At 36.3% G+C, this 21,562-nt stretch overlaps 1 protein-coding gene across 2 annotated transcripts in view; it reads right to left on the bottom strand.

The window, feature by feature from the left end:
* Positions 1-21,562, bottom strand: part of CTNNA3 (catenin alpha 3) — a 1,846,273-nt gene that overhangs the window by 688,250 nt on the left and 1,136,461 nt on the right. The gene's annotated exons all lie outside the window — the stretch shown is intronic.

The raw sequence follows: 21,562 nt of genomic DNA, 5'->3' as shown, positions 1-21,562 counted from the left end.
TGTTGGGAAAATTGAATGCTCACATACAAAAGAAAGAAAATGGACCCCTATATTACATAACTCAAAAAAAAAAAAATAACAGAAAATGGCCTAAGGACTCAAATATAAGACCTGAAAATATAAGATATCTAGAAGAAAACATAGAGAAAAACTCTCTAACTTTTCTTTTGACAATAGATTTTTTGATATGATGACCAAAACGACAAGCAACAAAAGCAAATATCAAGTGTGACTACCTCAAACTATAGCTTGTGCACAGCCAAAGGAACAATCAAATTAAAATTTAAATAACTAAAAGGCAACCTACAGAATGGGAGAAAATGTTGGTAAAGGATATTATCTTATATGCATTAATATCTAAAATATATAAGGTACTCATTATGTCTACAGAAATGAACAATTTAAACTTATTAGAGAATCTGAATTAACATTTTTCCAGAGAAAATGTACAAATGGCAAACAGGTACATGAAAATGTGATTAAAATCACTACCATCAGGTAAACTCAAATCAAACCAGAATAAGATATCAACTCTCAGTTATTGGAATGGTTATCATTCAAAAGATAACAAATAGTGTCTGCAAGGCCATAAAGGAAACCCTGTGCACCACTGGTGGAAATGTAAACTGGTACAGCCACTATGAAAAAGAGTATGGAAGCTTCCTGCAAAATGGAAAAGAGAATGATTACAATGATATAGCAATTTGAGTATATATCCAAAAAGATGAAATTATGATCTCAAAGAGATATCTGAGCCCCGATTCATTGTAGCATTATTCATATTAGCCATTACATGGACATGCCTAAGTGTTTACTGATGGATGAATGGATAAAGAAAATGTGATATAAAATATAAATAAAGATTATACCCATATATGTGTATGCATATGTATATACACATAATCACATGTAGATATATATGCACAAATATTATTCAGCCATTAAAAGAAGAAAAACTCTGCCACTTTCAACAACATGGATACATGGATGGACTTTTAAGGCATTATGCTAGTGAAATGAGTCAGAGAGAAAGCCAAAAATTGTATCATCTCACGTACATGTGGAATCTAAAAACAGTAAACTCAGAGAAATAGAGAATAAAATTGTGGTTTCCAAGGGCTGAGTGGTAGGGGCAAAGGGTACAAACTTTCATTTGTAAGATAAATAAGTTCTGGCAATCTAATATATAGCATGCTGACTGCTATTTTGTGTACATGAAAACAGCTGTGAGTGTAGTGTGTTAATGTTCTCACCATCACCAACACAATGACAAAGTGATAACTATAGGAGGTGAAAAATGTGCTAACTAATCTTATTTGGGTAAGCGTGTGTGTATCAAATCATCACATTACATATCTAAACTTACAGAAGGTTATATATCAATTATATCTCAATAGAGCTGGGGTAAATAGAATAGAAATTACCATGAAAACATAAGGCTTGATATTTTTAAAATAAATAAATATGAAGGTATGTATGTATTCTGTATAAATATACATCTATAAGTAGATACATATTAGGACACAGGACATTGCACATCTCACTGAATTCTGATGCTGAAAATGAAGCTGATTTCAATTTCATTGAAATCTTGTTGGTCAAGAAGAACTCTGACTAAAAGCTCAGCCTTGCTATCATATATAAGGTGATTCACAAACTGTTTTTATAAACTTTCTTTTTAAATCCTTATTACAAGCTTAAAATACAGATATTCTTGAGAGCTGCTTCTGGTTTTTCGACAGTGGCATCTCTCTCAAGGTACAGCTGGAAGTATCTATGCCAAACAGGTGATGAAAATGTAACTTGACTAAGAACTAACTCTTGTTTTCAAGGAGATCACCATCCTGTGAGACAGATATTCAGAGATCAAGTCATGAGCCTTTGGAGTGGGAGCACTGGCTCCGAGACCCTAGATTACCAGAGAACTAACCCTGGGGAGTATCAAATAATAACTCACACAAAGGAAACCACTTGAATACAAGACCCAGCATCACCCAACCACCAGTAGCACCCTGTGTAGGATGCCTCATGTAAACAACAAACAAAACAAAAATACAAACCAAATCATCATCAGACAGGATTACGACCTTGCTCAGCCTTGACCATCAGAGAAAAAACAAACAAACAAACAAACTCAGCACAAATCTCACCCTACACAAAGCTTACACAAACCACTGGACCAAGCTTAGGAGGGCAGAAACCAAAAGGAAGAAAGAATTCAAACTTGAAGCCTGGGAAAAGGAGACCACAAATAGAAAAGGCAGAAAAATCCTACACAAATGAAGGAACAAACTAGAAACACAGAAATCCAAATAAATGAAGAAGAAATAGGCAAACTACCTGGAAAAGAATTCAGAATAATTATAGTAAAGATGATCAAAAACCTTGAAAACAAAATGTGGGAAAAGCAAGAATCAATTAACCAAGACCTAGAAGAATTTAAGAATAAACATACAGAGACAAACAACACAATTACTTAATTTAAAAATACTCTGAAAGTGAAAGTGAAGTTGCTTTTCATGTCTGACTCTTTGAGACCCCATGGACTGTAGTGTACCAGGCTCCTCTGCCCATGGGATTTTCCAGGCAACAGTACTGGAGTGGATTGCCATTTCCTCCTCCAGGGGATCTTCCCAACCCAGGGATTGAACCCAGGTCTCCCACAATGTAGACAGACGCTTTATCATCTGAGCCACCAGGGAAGTCCTAAAAATACTCTAGAAGGAATCAATAGCAGAATATCTGAAACAGAAGAATGAATCAGTGAGATGGAAGATAAAATGGTATAAATAACTTCTGAAGAGCAGAATAAAGTAAAAAGAATGAAAAGAACTGAGGATCATCTCAGAGACCTCTGGGACAATATCAAATGCATCAACATTCAAATATAAAGGTTCCAGAAGAAGAAGAGAAAAAGAAAAGTTATGAGAAAATTATTGAAGAGATTATAGTTGAAATTTCCCCAACATGGAAAAGGAAAGTGAATCAAGTTCAAGAAGCACAGAGTCCCATACAGGGTAAACCGAAGGAGAAACACGCCAAGACACACTAATCAAACTAACAAAGACTAAACACAAAGAAAGAATGTTAAAACCAGCAAGGGAAAAGCAAAAAGGAGCATACAAGGGAAACCCCATACGTTTAACAGCTGACAGTTTAGTAGAAACTCTGCAGGCCAAAAGAGAATGGCAGGATATATTTAAAGTAATGAAAGGGGAAAAAAAAGATTACTGTACCCAGCAAGGGTCTCATTCAAAATTGATGGAGAAATGAAAAGATTTTCAGGCAAGAAAAAGTTAAGAGAATTCAGTACCACCAAACCAGCTTTACAACAAATGTTAAAGGGTCTTATATAGTCAAGAAATGCAAGAGAAGAAAAAGATCTACAATATCAACCCCAAACAATTAAGAAAATGGCAATAGGAACATATATATGAATAATTACTTTAAATGTAAATGGATTAAGTGCTCCAACCACAAGATACAGACTGGCTGAATGGATACAAAAATAAGACCCATATATATGCTGTCTATAAGAAACCCACTTCAGACCTAAAGTCACATATAGACTGAAAGTGAGAGGATGGAAAAATATATTCCAAGCAAATGGGAAGCAAAAGAAACCTGGAGTAGCAATCCTTATATCAGACAAAATAGACCTTAAAACTGAGAACATTACAAGAGAAAAGGAAGGACACTACGTAATGATCAAGGGATCAATCCAAGAGGAAGACAAAAGAATTGCAAATATCCATGTACCCAATATAGGAACACCTCAGTTCATAAGACAAACACTAACAGACATAAAAGGAGGAATTGACAGTAACACAATAATAGTAGGATACTTTAACACCCCACTCACACCAAAGGACAGATCATCAAAACAGAAAATTCATAAGGAAACACAAGTCTTAAATGATACATTAGATGAGATGGATCTCATTGATATCTTCAGGACATTCCATCCACCTGCAGAAGAATACACCTTCTCAAGTGCACACAGAACATTCCCCAGGATAGACCACATCTTGGGTCACAAATCAAACCTCAGGAAATTTAAGAAAATTGGAATCATATCAAGCATCTTCTTTGACCACAACACTCGAGACTAGATATAAATTACAAGGAAATAAACTGTAAAAAAGAAAAACATCCAGGGATTAAACAATGTTTCTAAATAACTAAATAACCAAGGTTACTGAAGAAATCAAAAAGGAAATCAAAAATTTTCTAGAAACAAACAATGAAACATGACAACTCAAAACCTATGGGATGCAACAAAAGCAGTTCTAAGAGAGAAGTTTATACCAATACAATCCTACCTCAAGAAACAAGAAAACATTGAATAGACAATCTAACTTTACACCTAAAACAACTGGAACAAGAACAAGAACAACAAAAAATAAAATTAATAGAAGGAAAGAAATCATAAAGATCCAGACAGAAATACGTGAAAAAGAAATGAAAGAAACAATAGTAAAGATTAATAAAACTAAAAGCTGATTCTTTGAGAAGATAAACAAAATTGACAAAACTTTAGCCAGACTCATCAAGAAAAAAAGAGAAGAATCAAATCAACTAAATTAGAAAAAGGAGCAGTTAAAACAGACACTGCAGAAATACAAAGTATTATAAAAGATTATTGTGAACAACTATATGAGAATAAAATGGATAACTTGGAAGAAATGAACAGATTCTTAGAAAAGTTTAACCTTCCAAGATTGAACCAGGAAGAAAAAGAAATTATGAACAACCCAATCATGAGGACTGAAATTGAAACTGTCATAAAAATTCTCCCAAAAAACAAAAGCCCACACCAGATAGTTTCACAGGAGAATTCTAGCAAACATTGAGAGAAGAGATAATGGCTATTCTTCTAAAAGTCTTTCAGAAAATTGCAGAGGAAGGAACACTTCCAAACTCATTCTACAAGGCCACCATCACTCTGATACCAAAACCAGACAAAGAAAACACAAAAAAAGAAAACTATAGGCCAAGATCACTGATGACATAGGTGCAAAAATCCTCAACAAAATTTTAGCAAACAGAATTCAGCAACACATCAAAAAGCTCATACACCATGATCAAGTTGGATTTACTCTAGGGATGCAAGGATTCTTCAGTGTACGCAAATAATCAATGTGATACACCATATTAACAAATCAAAAGATAAAAACCATATGATAATCTCAATAGATGCAGAAAAAGCCTTTGACAAAATTCAGCACCCATTTATGATTAAAACTCTTCAAAAAATGGGCAGAGAAGGAACCTACCTCAACATAGTAAAGGCCATATATGATAAGCCTACAGCAAACATTATTCTCAATGGTGAGAAACTGAAAGCATTACCCCTAAGATCAGGAACAAGACAAGGATGTCCACTTTCCCAACCATTGTTCAACATAGTTCTGGAAGTCCTAGCTACAGCAATCAGAGAAGAAAAAGAAACGAAATCCAGATCAGAAAAGAAGAAGTAAAGCTCTCACTGTTTGCAGATGCCATGATACTGCACATAGACAACCGTAAAGATAGTATCAAAAAATTACTAGAGCTAATCAGTGAATTTAGCAGTGTCACAGAATACAAAATCAATGCACAGAAATCACTTGCATTTCTATATACTAACAATGAAAAATCAGAAAGAGAAATTAAGGACTCAGTCCCATTCATTTCAATGAAAAGAATTAAATATTTAGCAATAAACTTACCTAAGGAGACAAAAGAACTGTACACAGAAAATTATAAGACACTAATGAAAGAAATTAAAGATGGCATAAACTGATGGAGAGATATTTCATTTTCCTGGGTAGGAAGAATCAAATGGTGAAAATGATTATACTACCAAATGCATCCTACAGATTCAGTGTGATCCCTATCTCATTACCAATGGCATTTTTCATAGAACCAGAACAAAAAAATTCACAGTTCATATGGAAACACAAAAGACCCTGAATAGCCAAAGCCGTCTTGAGAAAGAAGAATGGACATGGAGGAATTAACCTTCCTGACTTCAGAGTATACTACAAAACCACAGTCATCAAGACAGCATGGTACTGGCACAAAAACAGAGATACAGACCAATGGAACAAGAGAGAGAACCCAGAGCTAAACCCATGTACCTATGGGTACCTTATTTTTGACAAAGGAGGCAAGAATATACAATGGGGCAAAGATAGCCTCTTCAATAAATGGTGCTGAGAAAACTGAACAGCTACATGCAAAAGAATGCAATTTGATCACTCCCTAATGTCATACACAAATAAACTCAAAATGGATCAAAGACCTAAATGTAAGACCAGAAACTTCAAACTCTTAGAGGAATACATAGGCAGAGAACGCTTGATGACATAAATCAAAGCAAGATCTTTTATGACTCAATTCTTAGAGTAATGGAAACAAAAGCAAAATAAACAAACAGGGCCTAATTAAACTTAAAAGCTTTTGCACAGCAAAGGAAACTAGAGGCAAGGTGAAAAGACATCCCTCAAGATGAGAGAAAATAATAGCGAGGAAACAATTGATAAAGAATTAATTTCCAAAATATACAGGCAGTTTATACAACTCAATACCAGAAAAGCAAACAACCCAATCAAAAAGTAGGAAAAGGACTTGAAGAGACATTTCTCCAAAGAAGACATACATTGCTAACAAGTACATGAAAAGATGCTCAACATCACTCATTATTAAAGAAATGTGAATCAGAACTATAATGACATAGCACCTCACACCAGTCAGAATGGCTATCATCAAAAAGACTACAAACAATAAATACTGGAGAGGCTGTGGAGAAAAGGAAACATTCTTGAGTTGCTGGTGGGAATGTAAACTGATACAGCTACTATGGAGGAAGGTATGGAGACTCCTTAAAAAGCTAGGAATAAAACCACCATATGGCCCAGCAATCCCACTCCTAGGCATATAGCCTGAGGAAACCAAAACTGAAAAAGACACATGTAACCCAATGTTCACTGCAGCACTATTTACAATAGCTAGAACATGAAGCAACCTAGATGTCCATCGACAGATGAATGGATAAAGAAGAAGTGGTACATATACACAATGGAATATTACTCAGCCAGAAAAAGGAACATATTTGAGTCAGTTCTGATGAGGTGGATGAAGCTAGAACCTATTATGCAGAATGAAGTGACTCAGAAAGATAAATATCATATTCTAATGCATATATATGGAATCTAGAAAAATGGTACTGAAGAGTTTGTTTACAGGGCAGCAATGGAGAAACAGATATAGAGGATAGACTTATGGGCATGGGGAAAGGGGAGGAGAGGATGAAATGTATGGAAAGAGTAACATGGAAGCTTACATTACCATATGTATGATAGATAGCCAATGAGAATTTGCTGTATGGCTCAGGAAACTCAAACACGGGCTCTGTAGAAATCTAGAGGGGTGAGATGGGAAGGAAGATGGGAGGGAGTTTCACAAGGGAGAGGATATATGTAATACTTATGGCTGACTCATGTTGAGGTTTGACAGAAAACAACAAAATTCTGTAAAGCAAATATTTTTCAATTAAAAAATAAACAAATAAATATTGATATTCTTATCCTCATTTTAAAGAAAACAGAGAAGAAACTAGCTGAAGTGCACTCAGGCAGGTAAATAGCCCAGCTGGGATTTCTAACTTCAAATCCAGTGTAACTTGCCCCATGCCATATTTTCACATACCTCAGAAATGGTCAAGTCCTCTTTATCCCATTCCCTTCTGAGTCCGTAATGCAATCATTTGAAGAAAATTTTAAAGAATAGCTATCAAAAGCACATCAAATTTTACTACATTCAATTACTCCACAATATTTAAAACTACATTAAACAATATCAGGCACAGAATAGTCCTGCCTAGTGGCTGGAACATAGAGTATGTTCAGTCTTATTTGCATTGCTATCATTGCATTTTGTGAATATGAACTGAACAGAGATCATTTTACACTCTTTTAGATTAATGATTATAAAATATAGCAATAATGATTATTTTGTCAAAAATAGATCAATTCATTTAGACCCCTACCTTGCCTTATTTTTATTAAAAAATAATTTTTAAATATAAAAAATGTATTTTATTCTCCAAAAAAAGCATAGAGTTTCATTGGCAATATCTCTACACTATTTGATCAATAAATTCATCATTCATATTCTGCTACATGTCAGTCTAGCTGTAACATAATGCCTATTAATAAGTATTTTACTACGTTTCTCAAAAATTAAAATACTTTTCTTGAAACTGGGAAACATAAGCTTAAGCCATATCCACAAGTTTTTAAGGGAGGATGCCTCCATGAATACATTATCTCTTGCTTTTGCCTTTTATGTGCTGGTGCAGAACTGTCACTGCAATGGAACACAGCAGGTGACCTTAGAGCACTCAACATCCCTTTGTGTTCTGTAGCTTGAAGGAGCTTTAAAATTGCAAAGTTCATAATTATATTAAAAAACACAATATAGAACTACCACTCTTTCATGCAAATTCCTATCATTGGTAAACATCCCAGCCCTCCACATCAGCCATAAATGCATTAGGCAGCACAGCTGTTTTAGACTAGAGCACACTTTTAAAAACATAGAGGAGCAAATCAAATTAAAAAACCACATCTCCTTTATTTTGCAAATTACAGAAGAATTAAAAGTAATTCTTCTTACTGAAGGTTTATTTCTCTCTATGAATACAGGCATTCCAAATTCTGATTTGGTTTTGTACGCTGAAAATATGCTGTCATTTTGCAATTCATTTAAAAAGATGAAGAAAGAAAAAGTTGATGCTTTCCAGAAAAAAAGATTTTGTAAAGAACTAGTGACATAATAACTTTGCTAGCTGTTTTATATTCTTCATCATAGAAAAAACTGGTATTGTTTTGTTCATGTATACAATGAGGTCTTTGGCTAATCATCCTCCTGTCTTTAGAGACTTTGCCAAAAAAGTTGTCTACTGTATTCAAGCTTTCAGAGCTGCAAGTCTTGTACTGGCTCAGAGTTAAATAATGAGAGAAGTCCTGACTGTTATGCCTGTGATATGCCACAGGTGACCCCTCTGGCCACAGCCCATAACCAGCAGGTGCCCAATGGCTGGACTACAGGAAAAAGCCTCTTGATCATCCAGGAGTCAGCTGGGTTGGGGCCTCCATAGCTAAACATCTCCACTTTCACTCATGGGCATGCTTCATTCAGAATCCAATGTTCTTGCATGTAGCTTTTCCAAATCCGACTGGAAATGGAAAGTGATGATACCCTTAGAGTGAGACTATTCCACTGCTCAACTACTGGTTGGCATACAAAGAGTGCTAGGTCAACATTTCAACATTTGTTAAGTGAGTCAAGGAGCGGCTGTCACTGTGTGAATGCTGAAGTTTTCCTGATTTCTGAGATCTGTTATAATGTATGTTATTCACTCAGCGGTATCTGACTCTTTGCAACCCCATGGACTGAGCTTGCCAGGCTCCTTTGTTCATGGCAAGAATACTGAAGGGGGTATCCATCCCCTTCAGAGGATCTTCCCAACCCAGAGAGCGAACCCATGTCTCTTGCATTGCAGGAAGATTCTTTCCCATCTGAGCCACTAGGGGAGCCCATTATAAGGCATAGATCCTTCATTCTCAGTAACTTGCCCTTGGACACATAACCTGCCAAAGGTGCCTAAAGTGCCAAAGTCATGAGACATAAGAGTAAAGGGAGGGAAAGGCAGGAGAGCTATCATAATTATGAACTTACGTTGTTTGAACTAGATTGTTTACATGTTACTTATTCAACTGTTACAATGAATAAGCAAGGGAAATACTTATATCTTCTGTTTTTCAAGTGAAGAACTGAGTTGCTCTTAAGTGAAAATATTTGTTCAAATACTATAAAATTTAAAATTAGCATTAGAACTCATATATCTTTGGCTATTTCTATTGGGCAGCTCTGCCTTTTCTACACATATCCAAGAATCAAATGCATTCTCCTTTCTCTCTAGGGAAATGAATTTCAAGTTTGAAACTATTGGGTCATAGAGCAATAACTGAATTATTTCACTTCCTTATAAAGGAAACTTCTCTTATTAATGATACTATAAAACAGAAAGAGACAATCTGTAAATACTTATTATCTAAAGTCAATAAAATTGACAGCACCTATAAAACAATCACTCTTCTGATTTGCTGATAGGTTTTACTTGATCAAATGGATACACTAAATTCTTCCTGTTCTGAATACAAAGGACACAAGATATTGAGACAGAAGTATAGTCAAATGCATGTGTAACAATGAGAAAAATGCCAAGCAATAACTAATTCATAGAACATGATGTGGGACCTGAGAGATGAAAACTATTCATTTTCTAGGCCATTGGGTTCAAGAACATGAGGCTTAATTCATGCTAGGGAAGATCAGTCAATCTTTTGAATCTACAGATTCAGCATCCAGGGAGTCAACCAACAAAAGATCAAACATATCAGAGAAAAAAATTCCAGAAAGTTCCAAAACACATGACTTAAATTTGACATACACTGGCAACTACTTACATAGTATTTATATTATATTAGGTATTATAAATGATCTAGAGATGATTTAAGGTATATGGAGGATATGCATGGGTTATATGAAAACACTATGCCATTTCACACAAGCAACTTGAGCATCTGAGGATTTGGGGATCTTGGGGAGTCCTGGAACCCATTACCCTCCAGGGACGGAGGAATGACTATAATATTTGAGTTGGATCTAGAAGAGTGGATATTCCATAAAACAAAAGAAAAGGGCAAGATAATTAAACAGAAAGTTTTACCAAATATACAGTGAAGTAGGGAAAGTCTGGAGCAAAGGCCCAGGAACACTCACGGTAGGTCACAGGTAGTATGAAGTGTCATGTAAAGTTGCTTCAATTACTCTCCTAATTTCTCTTTTAGCAACATCAATTCAGGAAACTTTCTGAGTCCCAAGACTAGGTCAGGTACACATTTTCCTAACTCTGAGCTCTTCCCTCTCATAGCACTGATCTTTGTTTCTTTATAGATATTTGCATAATTTGATTATAAGCCCTGCACCCAGTGGGCAGTAAAGATTACGAGAAGGGGGACCCCATGTGGCATTGTTCTTCCTTTTATCCCTAGCACAACATCTAACATATTAGCAGGCACTCAAAATGAAAAAAAAAAAAAATCAAATAAATAAATGTTGAGAGAAATCACAAAGATGAGACAAGTGGGGACAAGAACACCAAGAGATTAATGGATGTTGCTTGTTCTGTGGACAGTGGAAACCACTTATTTTCCCAGCAGTGGGAGAAGGCTGCACTAAAGGTTAACTTGGGTTGCAGAGTAGAGGACTGGTTGCTGAGAGCAGAGCCTGGGGGCAAGAAGACTAGTTAAACAAATGTTTCAGGATTCTGACCAAGAGATAATGAGGCCCCAAACTAGAAGAGTGATTAGACTCGGAGCAAAAAAGTGAAAGTACACAAGGGACAGGAATCAGAATTTGTTGACTGATGGAGAAGCAGCATAGGGAGGAGTCAGTTATGATTACCACTAACATCAGATACTGTCAGTGAAAGTAAAATCTGAAATTTAAAGAAAAGGACTGGTTCTTTTCAGTAGGACCATTTTGATGACAACTGTGTGCTCAGATTCATACACAGCTTAGCTTACAGAGCTGAAATCATTGTATATTAAATATTCAAACAATACAAAATCAAACTTGAAAACAATTCTCATGAACTAAGTGAGATTATTTATTTTCTTTAGGGGCTGCATGGAAAATGTTTCTGAATAGGTAATTCATAATAAGAAGAATATAGCATGATGAAGTGTATACAGTAGAAATTCAATTTTCAACCCACCCATTCCTCTTATTGTTTTAAATGCTCTACCAAAAGGCAACCTCTTTTATCATGTTTCTGTGTATTTTAAGTACTACTAATCATCAAAAAAAGGTCAAATGAGAAAACAAATGAATTTATTTTGAAAAGATTTGAAGTAAACTGCTGAAAACTGTCAATGCAAATAGATAATAGCAAATTATTTTAAAATACAAATGCATCATAGCTTTGTGCTTTACCATTCTTCTGAAAAAAAAAAAAGTTAAAATGCCTTGCTAACTTTTCAAGCTTAAGAGTCACTCAATGCTGTGTTGAATCATGTAAAGTGTAAAGGGATCTCACTGATAGTGAGGGACAAGTAATCCTATGAATAAAATAGCACAGAGTCCTATATAGAGCGACACAGACCAGATGATGTTACTATGTATTACACATCCTCCAGAAGCCTGGTTATCTTCCACTACCTGACATCAGAGCAAAATAACATCCTTTATGAAAGGGAATTTTGAGGACAGCACCTGAAAATAATTGCAGTGATGTAACAGGTAACATCACTTCCCTGGTGACAATAAGGACAATAAAGAATCTGCCTGCAATGCAAGAGACCCGAATTTGATCCCTGGGTCATAAAGATCCCCTGGAGAAGGGAATGGCTACCCACTACCCACCCTGGCATTCTTGCTTGGAGAATCCCATAGACAGAAGAACCTGGTTGGCTACAGTACCTGGGGTCACAAAGAGTTGGACATGACTGAATGACGAATACTTTCACTTTGCAGGTAAGACACCATTCCCCCTTAACAGCAAAAGGTAGTTAGTCCTTAAAAAATGATCATCCTAGCATTTTACTGAGGTATTGCTTTCTTGCATCTCTCTTTTAGATCACGGCAACTAAACTATAATCAATGTTGTTATCCCTATCTCGGAGTTGGCTTCTCTCCATCTTGGTTGATCATTCATGTTTTTGGCCCAAGGACTCAGGGCCCCACCACAGCCTTTCCACAGGTTACACTAAAATTTTCATTTGCTCTGCTTATTAAAAACCTGGGCCCTGAAAACATAGTAACTGACACAGCTGCTGCACCATCCATTGAAATAACCACACAAAAATGTACAGATTCTACAAATGTTCATATAGGCATACCTTGGAGATATTGCAGGTGTGGTTCCAGACCACCACAATAAAGTTAACATTGCAATAAAGTGAGTCACATGCACCTTTCAGTTTCCTAGTGCATCAATAACCTCAGATATGCAGATGATACCACCCTTATGGCAGAAAGTGAAGAGGAACTAAAAAGCCTCTTGATGAAGATGAAGGAGGAAAGCAAAAAAGTTGGCTTAAAGCTCAACATTCAGAAAATGAAGATCATGGCATCTTGTCCCATCACTTCATGGGAAATAGATGGGGAAACACTGTCAGACTTTATTTTGGGGGGCTCCAAAATCACTGCAGATGGTGACTGCAGCCATGAAATTAAAAGATGCTTACTCCTTGGAAGAAAAGTTATGACCAACCTAGATAGCATATTCAAAAGCAGAGACATTACTTTGCCGACTAAGTTCCGTCTAGTCAAGGCTATGGTTTTTCCAGTAGTCATGTATGGGTGTGAGGAAGACTGAGCGCCGAAGAATTGATGCTTTTGAACTGTGGTGTTGGAGAAGACTCTTGAGAGTCCCTTGGACTGCAAGGAGATCCAACCAGTGCATTCTAAAGGAGATCAGTCCTGGGTGTTCTTTGGAAGGACTGATGCTAAAGCTGAAACTCCAGTACTTTGGCCACCTCATGCAAAGAGTTGACTCATTGGAAAAGACTCTGATGCTGGGAGGGATTGGGGGCAGGAGAAGAAGGGGATTACAGAGGATGAGATGGCTGGACGGCATCACTGACTCGATGGATGTGAGTCTGAGTGAACTCTGGGAGTTGGTGATGGACAGGGAGGCCTGGTTGCTGCGATTCATGGGGTTGCAAAGAGTCGGACACGACTGAGCGACTGAACTGAACTGAAATGAACTGAACTGATACTAGACTCTAGTCTAGTAAGAGAGTGATAGCATTGTGTCTAAAAAATGTACATACTTTAATTGAAAAATAGTGCTGTTGGAAAACTGCACCAATAGACTTACTCAATGCAAGCTTCCAAGAACCTTCAATTTGTAAAACACAGTATCTTTGAAGCACAATAAAGCAAAGTGCAATGAAATGAGATATCCCTGTACTTCCCATTGACAGTGATCATCATGCCTTTGCTTTCATTTGCCACTCTATTTTCCTTCACCTTGCAATGATGTAATCAAGGAGAAGAAGGTAGTAAATAGGGTCCAATGAAAGAGCGTACAGATGATAGTCAGAAAAGTGATGCTTCACGAAACATTCTTTCTAAACAAAAGAAAAGCTGGGACCTAAAAATGATCTTCTGTATTGAAACTGGTCCCTAAGTAACGGTTGATAGTGCTTCATTTAAAACCAGAGACTAACCTGACAATAGATAGAGTCATTCCAGCAGACCTAACAAGGAATATATCTCTATTTTGATGATATTGCTGCCCTAGTGGCTCAGACAGTAAAGAATCTGCCTGCAATGAAGGAGACCTGGGTTCGATTCCTGGGTCAGGATGATCTCCTGGAAAAGGAAATGGCTACACACTCTAGTATTCTTGCCTGGAGAATTCCATGGACAAAGAAGCGTGGTAGGCTACAGTCCCTGCATGACTAACACTTTCACCATCATATGCAAAAAAATAAATAAAATCACTTGGAGAATCATCTGAACACAGCAGTTTCATTGTATCAATTATTTCCCGTCAGTTCATGGCCAACATTACTAAGTGCTGACATCAATTCCACTAGGGTTGTCCCACCCCCAACCCCCACCTTTGGACATGACTAAAGAATTTGTTAGTGGCATATCATATGGGTGGCTGTTTCTATAACTTGAGCTGCATACAGAGAATAGAATTTTTAGAGCCCAGAATCTGGTTCAACTGCCCTTCACTACACAATTCAAAAGTAAGTCCAAGAAGAGTAAGCGATTTGCTTGAGGTCACACAGCTAGGAAGCAGCAAAACAAGCTTAAAGCCAGCAAGTGCTGGCTGCAAACTCGGTTTCTTCTTTGTGCTCTTTTACCTTTAACAATCAAACACTAGCAGGAACAGATGGAACTCTCAGAAATGGTGACAAAAGAGAGAGGGGGTGACAGAATAATTTATAGACATGGGACAGAGGTAAAAGAAATCAACACAGGAGATGATTCTGCCAGGAATCATAAGATTCCTGATGATTTGTAGAGGAAGTAGAGGAAGACATTGCCTCCTCTTGACCTGAAGGAATAAGGAGCAGGGGGAATTGCATCTATAACAAAGGGCCTTCAGGAATCGTGGCCTTGGAAAGAAACACAGCCTCTGATAAAGCTCTGTCAGGAGGAAACCAGAGAGGAAAATGCAGACCTCATTTTCTCCCATCCTCCAGTCCTCTACTAGTGCCTCCCGCTGGCCTTGCCCAACAAAAGTCAGAAGGCAGAGAAGCCCCACTGATGCTTTGCTAGCTTCACAAGAGGGAGCCTGGAGATGTAGAGATATAGAACATCCAGGATAATATTCCTTAGGCTTTCCAGCCTTTTGCTTTGCACTTTTGTCTTCTTTACCATCTACTTTCCTTCACTGAGACAAAATTAAGTACAGTTAATGAATAATGATGGCCCATTCAAAAATAGCATCATATTCTATGAGAGAATTTATCTAAAATTTACTCAAATAGAGTAGAAGTCTGTAGATGAAGTATAATGAGTAGGTATATTTAAAAATAATTAATCTCAAAAGTAATCTTCTCAGCACTCTGACTCATTAGCTGACAGGAAACATTGTAATTATATGTTTTGTGCACAGAACAATTTTAATTAATAAGCAGGACATATTTATTCAAAAATTATAATAAGACATCATTATTTGCAGAACATGAACTTTGATGGCAGGTGTTGGCATCTTGTTGAGTTCTAAGGAATGAACTTCCGGATATTAAACGAGATTGCTTCGAGATCTCAAACAAATTAGCTTGTGCAGTCAGCTACACTGACAATTGTTTCTGGTTGTGAATCACCCACACCCTATATGATGTCCAAAAGTACTTCAGTAAGATATTATGAGCAATAGCAGGTGTAGGTGGTATAAAAGTCATTTCAGTAATAGAGTTCAAAGTGTCAACTCAGTGCAGAGGCATTGCTATTAATAATAAATATTAATAATATAGTTAGAAACCTCAAAAACTGTGTTTCCTTTCATTTTAAGGGCAAAACTATGAAGGGAGAGGTGAGGATAAGGAAGTTGTCTGCAGACTCCACCTTTCTTTGCTTTAGCAACAATCTATGCAGATGTAAAGAAGGGCTCTAACTTCTTGCCTTTCCAAAACGGGATACAAGGAAGTCACTCTGACATAGACAAGAAAGATGATACAAAAGGAGTGTGACTTGAGATGTACCCTTTCAAGGTTATTTTCTTTAGTTGGGAGGTTTAGCTATGTGTGGGTTTGGGGTACCCACATACCCCCATTACCACTGAGACCTAGATCCTGGAGAGAATCCAGGGCTACCTTAAATCAAAAGGCAACAGATGTTATTTGTCCTTATAAGTCTTTCTAAAATATGGATTTAAGAAGGGCAAACAATAAGAATAGACTATTTAACTCGACTTGCAAAAGCTACCTGAATCATAGACAAGACTTTATGTTAATATTACCTGATGGAAATGACTTCTAAATCATATGAGCTAGTGAAAAGTTTTTTTTTTATCCTAAAAAGAAGAAAGAACCAAATGTTTCCTAGTTGAAAAAAATGTCTTGAGCAAAGTGTCTGTGAGCATACATTTTTAAATTGCTCAGATAAAAACAGTTTTGAGGGAGGGGGCTCTCAAAAAACTGTCCTGATGTTCTCCTATTACACTAAGAAATAAAATCTCTCCAAATGTTGAGATTATCTTTAGCTGTTAGTGTGTGTTCCTTAATGACCTGCCCCTAAAAAGAACATTATTCAAGCAAGATAATAATCAAGGTGACCGAGAACCTTAAAAATTACTTCAGAACATGTACACAGTCTTGCTTGATAAATATTCTCTTTCCATTATTTTCAGAGTCAGAAATAACTTTTCCATATTTTGAGTTTTATCAAAACACTTGTTCTGGAACTTTCTGATGTATTAGCACATTTTAACTGTAATATGGTTGTATGTGTGAGTGTCATTTCAACTGGCTAGCATAAGAAGTGAGCCTGAATCAATCACCTTATTCCTTTTTGTAGATAAACTATGTCCACAAGCATTACAGCTATCTGCCTTGCATTTCAAACTAAACACATGCTTTCATATAAACTGTCTCATTTGGTCTACATAATAACCCTGTGAGGAAAACAGGGCAGCAATTATTGCCCCCATTTCTTGGATGAGGAAGCAGGCTTACGAAAGTTAATGTGGCTTACTTCAGGTCGCATGGCTGAGTGGTTATGGATCTCTGACTCATAATTAGGTCCAGCTCAGGAAATACATATTTGTTGAGTGTTTCAAAATCACAATCCTGGGTCTTTTGGGTACAAGGTGGGGTACAGGTGATAGATGAACAGATAAAAAGAAAGTGAACGCTTACATAGAACATATCATTTGAGAGCTCTTTTATAAGACCTTTAAAGACTTATCTCATGTAATTCCGTAACAAGCCTATGGAGGTAGAGACTGTCATCTTTGTCACATTGCAGACAAGGAAGTTTAGCAGATAATTAGCTTTCAGGAGATCACAGGGACAATATTGACTTCAGACTCATGTTCTTAACCATTATACACACAGCCTCTAGAGATTCAAATTCTAATGACATTTTTTTTATGCTTAATGGCCATCAATGGCAAAGGATGAATTAAAAAAAAATTGAACATGAGTCTGTGAAAACACACATGCACACAGAGGCAGGCACAGGTAGATATAACTTGTCTATCTGTATATATGCATATGCATCTGTCTGATGGAACTTGTGGGTGACGGATGATCTCATTATGTATGGCTTCCAATCCATTTAGGCCATTTAAAGAGAAACCCTACATGAGTGAGATTTTCTAAACCTTATCTTTAAATAGGGAGGAAAAAAGAAAAAGAAAAACTTCCCAGATTGGAGACACACCTTTCCACATTTAACTTTCCAAATCTTTCTCAAAATATCTTTGTATTTAAAAGAATCCATCAGCCTTTGCAAAAAGAGAAGAGAAAATAGATTTGAGGAAGATGTTTCTCTCTCTGTGAATCAGGAGACATGATTCTTCTGTGCAATGCTTTACCATCATCTGCTAAAGATGTGTGTGCAAATATCAGTCTTGCAAACAGACAATGTTTGCACTACATTGAGGCTAACTTACCATCTGGTTATCAGAAGTTTGGAGTCCAGATTGTACAGTTTCCCATGTGTTTCCTTTAATGCCAAATGGAATGATGGGGTTTTGATAACAAGTATCCATGCACTGGGCTGACAACATATTCTTATGTAAAGTAACAGGAATAGTGCATGTAAGAGAAATGGCTTATGGTCTTGCATCGGTTAAAGAAAAGATGAAAGTATTTTCTATGGTTCATGTGAAATATAAAATCTTAGTTTAATATGTGATATATTCTTCTCAAAATCTGGAGAATCCACTGATGTTCTGTGCAATCATATTTCAATGTTAGGTCTAGCAGAGTACATCAACTAAAACTGCAATCACAGTAAAAAAAATCCTAATAAGATGCATTATTTCTGAATGAGCAAATGCCAAAAGCACAAACCCAACATAACATGAAAGATGTGATTGACTACCAGGGTTGCCTGCAGACCATAGCTTCAGGTAAAGCATCTGTCTCCCACCATTAACGAGAAAATAAACAGCATTTTCTGTTTAAAATTAACAACTGTAACATTCCAGGATTATAGGGAAAAATTCTAAGTGTTTCACACTTTAGTGCTTTCACTAAATTTCACTGAATTCAACAAAATCATTACATAACAAACATATATGAGAAATTCTTAAAAGTTTTTTTCCACTGAATTGCCTATTCATTTTTACCTACCCAGATTCCACAATTTTCAGGAAGGAGAATATTAACAAAAGTAAAAATATCCTTTCTATTTTAATACACCCACTCTCAGTTTTAAAAACATACTTTATTCATTTAATAACTTAGAATTTTCTAACTTATAGTGAACAGGTATATTCTTCTATGTAACCCAAACCATTTTCTTAGCACTTTTTTTTTTCTCAAAGTCCATTAATTCTAGTTCAGGTTATACTTTTTTTGGATGACTTTAGGCAGTCAATCACCACTATCAATATCAATAAAATAGCACCATTCTTTGAAGAACTGTAATAGTAATGATGTTTCAGGAATTTTTTACTTTGGGGACATTATCAAGGTTTAATATCACTATATTCAAATAGCTTCCTCCAAAGACTACCAAATCTGCTTTCAAGATTGTGCAGATGGTTGAACACAGATGAATCTAGTACTCGTATACCAATTTAATTATCTTTCCTGTTACTGTCCTACTGAGGAAATTTTAATTCAGAAATGCCCCCATACTACAGTGATAATTCAGGATGCAATGGAACAGCATAGAAAGGACGAAAAGGACAAATGACAATAATGAACGATACAGATACGAACGAAGAGCAAGATGCAATCACTATTTTATTATGGTCAATGATAACTGAAGAATCCAGTAAGGTATGAAATGAAAACAAAGTTTCTGTTATGTTTTTGTATAGAAGGAATAGCTCTCTGAAATATTAGAGGGAAAGAGAGTCAAAGGTTCTGATGAATTATATAAAAATAAAAGAAGAAATTAGAACAGAAAAAAGAAAACATCTTGCTCCTTAAATCTGGATAATATTTTTCAGTTTATAAAGTATGTAAATCACAGATTTATTATCCAAAAATATCTCTGATTCATCTGAAACAAAATCAGATTGAAATGAGCTCTAAACCAAGTAGATCATCCTCCTAGCAAGTGACAACTTCAAGCAATCAAATTATTAGGTAATAGGCAAAGTATAAGACATTTAAGAAATATTTTCCATGGGTACTTTGAGTTTTCTGCAAATGCAAGTTTTTCATTAAGAATTGTCCTCTAAAAAAACAGACATGCAACTTATGGATTCAAGGATGCCCATGCCTTAGTTTATCCTCAAGAGAAGAATCAATCTGTTTTCCAGACCCAAATATGGTCTGAAATTAACCATATCCATTCTCCTAATGTTGACCATATTTCATGGGTCATATGTCCCAGGAAGGTACTTGACTATATGTGTGATTGTCAATTCAAGAATCTAGGAAGCATGATAAACTATTTTCCAAAACAAATAATCAGAATCCTGATTTTTAACCAGAAGGACTGGAGTCCTCTAGTTATATCAGTCATTTGAAAGCTGCGATCATGATTTAGTCACAAATTATATATGAGCATTTTTAACCAGAATTTGATTGAAAACTCAGGTATTCCTACCCCATATCTTCTTCTTCTTCTTTTTTTTTTTTTTTTTCTCTGCAGAGAGAGGACTAGGTAGTTAGAACAAGGAGGGAGGAAAAATGGGAAATTAAATTCTACTAGAGTCTTACACAAATCCTGTGAGGTAAATAGTACTATACTTTTCTTTATGAAAATATGAGGCTAGGAAAAATTAAGCAACTTGTGCCAAAGCCACAAAGGTAAGTCTAGGGCAGGCATTAATCCTAGATCAGCATGATCCTGAACTCTACTTCACAATGCCACACCTGATAATTCTGCTCAGAAAATTAAATAATTAAAATTACATATTGTTATCAATAACAGGCAAACATTCCTGCATCCCTGACACTGTAAAAAGTTCTTTCCCCAAACTAAAAATAATAGCTGCAATTTATTGAGTATATACCATTTGTCTGGATCATTTCAATTAATCTTGGTCTAGGAAGTATTATCCTTGCTTTGAAGATGAAGCTCAAAGAGATAAAATAACATGCCCTACAGCTGGCAAGAGGCAGAAGTGGAATTCACACCTGCTCTCTCTGAACTCTAGAGCTTGTGCTTTTCTTCACTATTCTATTTTCCCTCCCCTTCACAAGTTCTCCTAACTATATTTTGAGTTCAGGAATTTCTTCTCTCTCCAATGAGAAAATAGGTTCAGAAGGATGCTGGCTGGTAACTATAGTATAGCCAGGCAGGGATTCAAATCCAGGCCTAGCTGAGTTCTGAGGTTCTGGCCACTGTACCTGGTGGACAAGGGAAATGAACAAGAATGAAAAACCGGTGTCCCTCAGAGGAACAGATCTGCACTTTAAAACTTGTCACCACAGCTGTGGAATCCACTGCTTGGGAGCTTTGAATCAGGCTGAGTACACAACGTGCTGATACCCTGGTAGAAATAACTGGGATCAGTTGCTGACTACCGTGGAGTTCCGTTGGATACCTCACCTATGAGGATGATGTAAAAGAATCTACATTTCACAAACATTACAACTGACCCTGATTTAGTCAAAGAGGGAGTCTTTGGGTGAAGCTGCCAACATCAAGCTAAATCTGTTCAGAACAACACAAGATAAACAATAAAGTCTTCAAAGTCAGGAGACTGGACTTTGCTATATTGACATGAATACTGCATACATGCACTATAGATTGACTGTCAGATCCAGTAAGAAGCAGACTGAGAAAGAGAGAGAGAGAAAGAGATGCAAGGACAAAATAAAACACATTATAGGGAATTAATTATTCCACT

Source organism: Oryx dammah, unplaced genomic scaffold (genome assembly GCF_014754425.2).
Source record: "Oryx dammah isolate SB20612 unplaced genomic scaffold, SCBI_Odam_1.1 HiC_scaffold_6, whole genome shotgun sequence".
Lineage (NCBI taxonomy): Eukaryota > Metazoa > Chordata > Mammalia > Artiodactyla > Bovidae > Oryx > Oryx dammah.
Note: the sequence above shows the minus strand (reverse complement) of the source record. Positions and strands in the feature narration are given on the sequence as shown.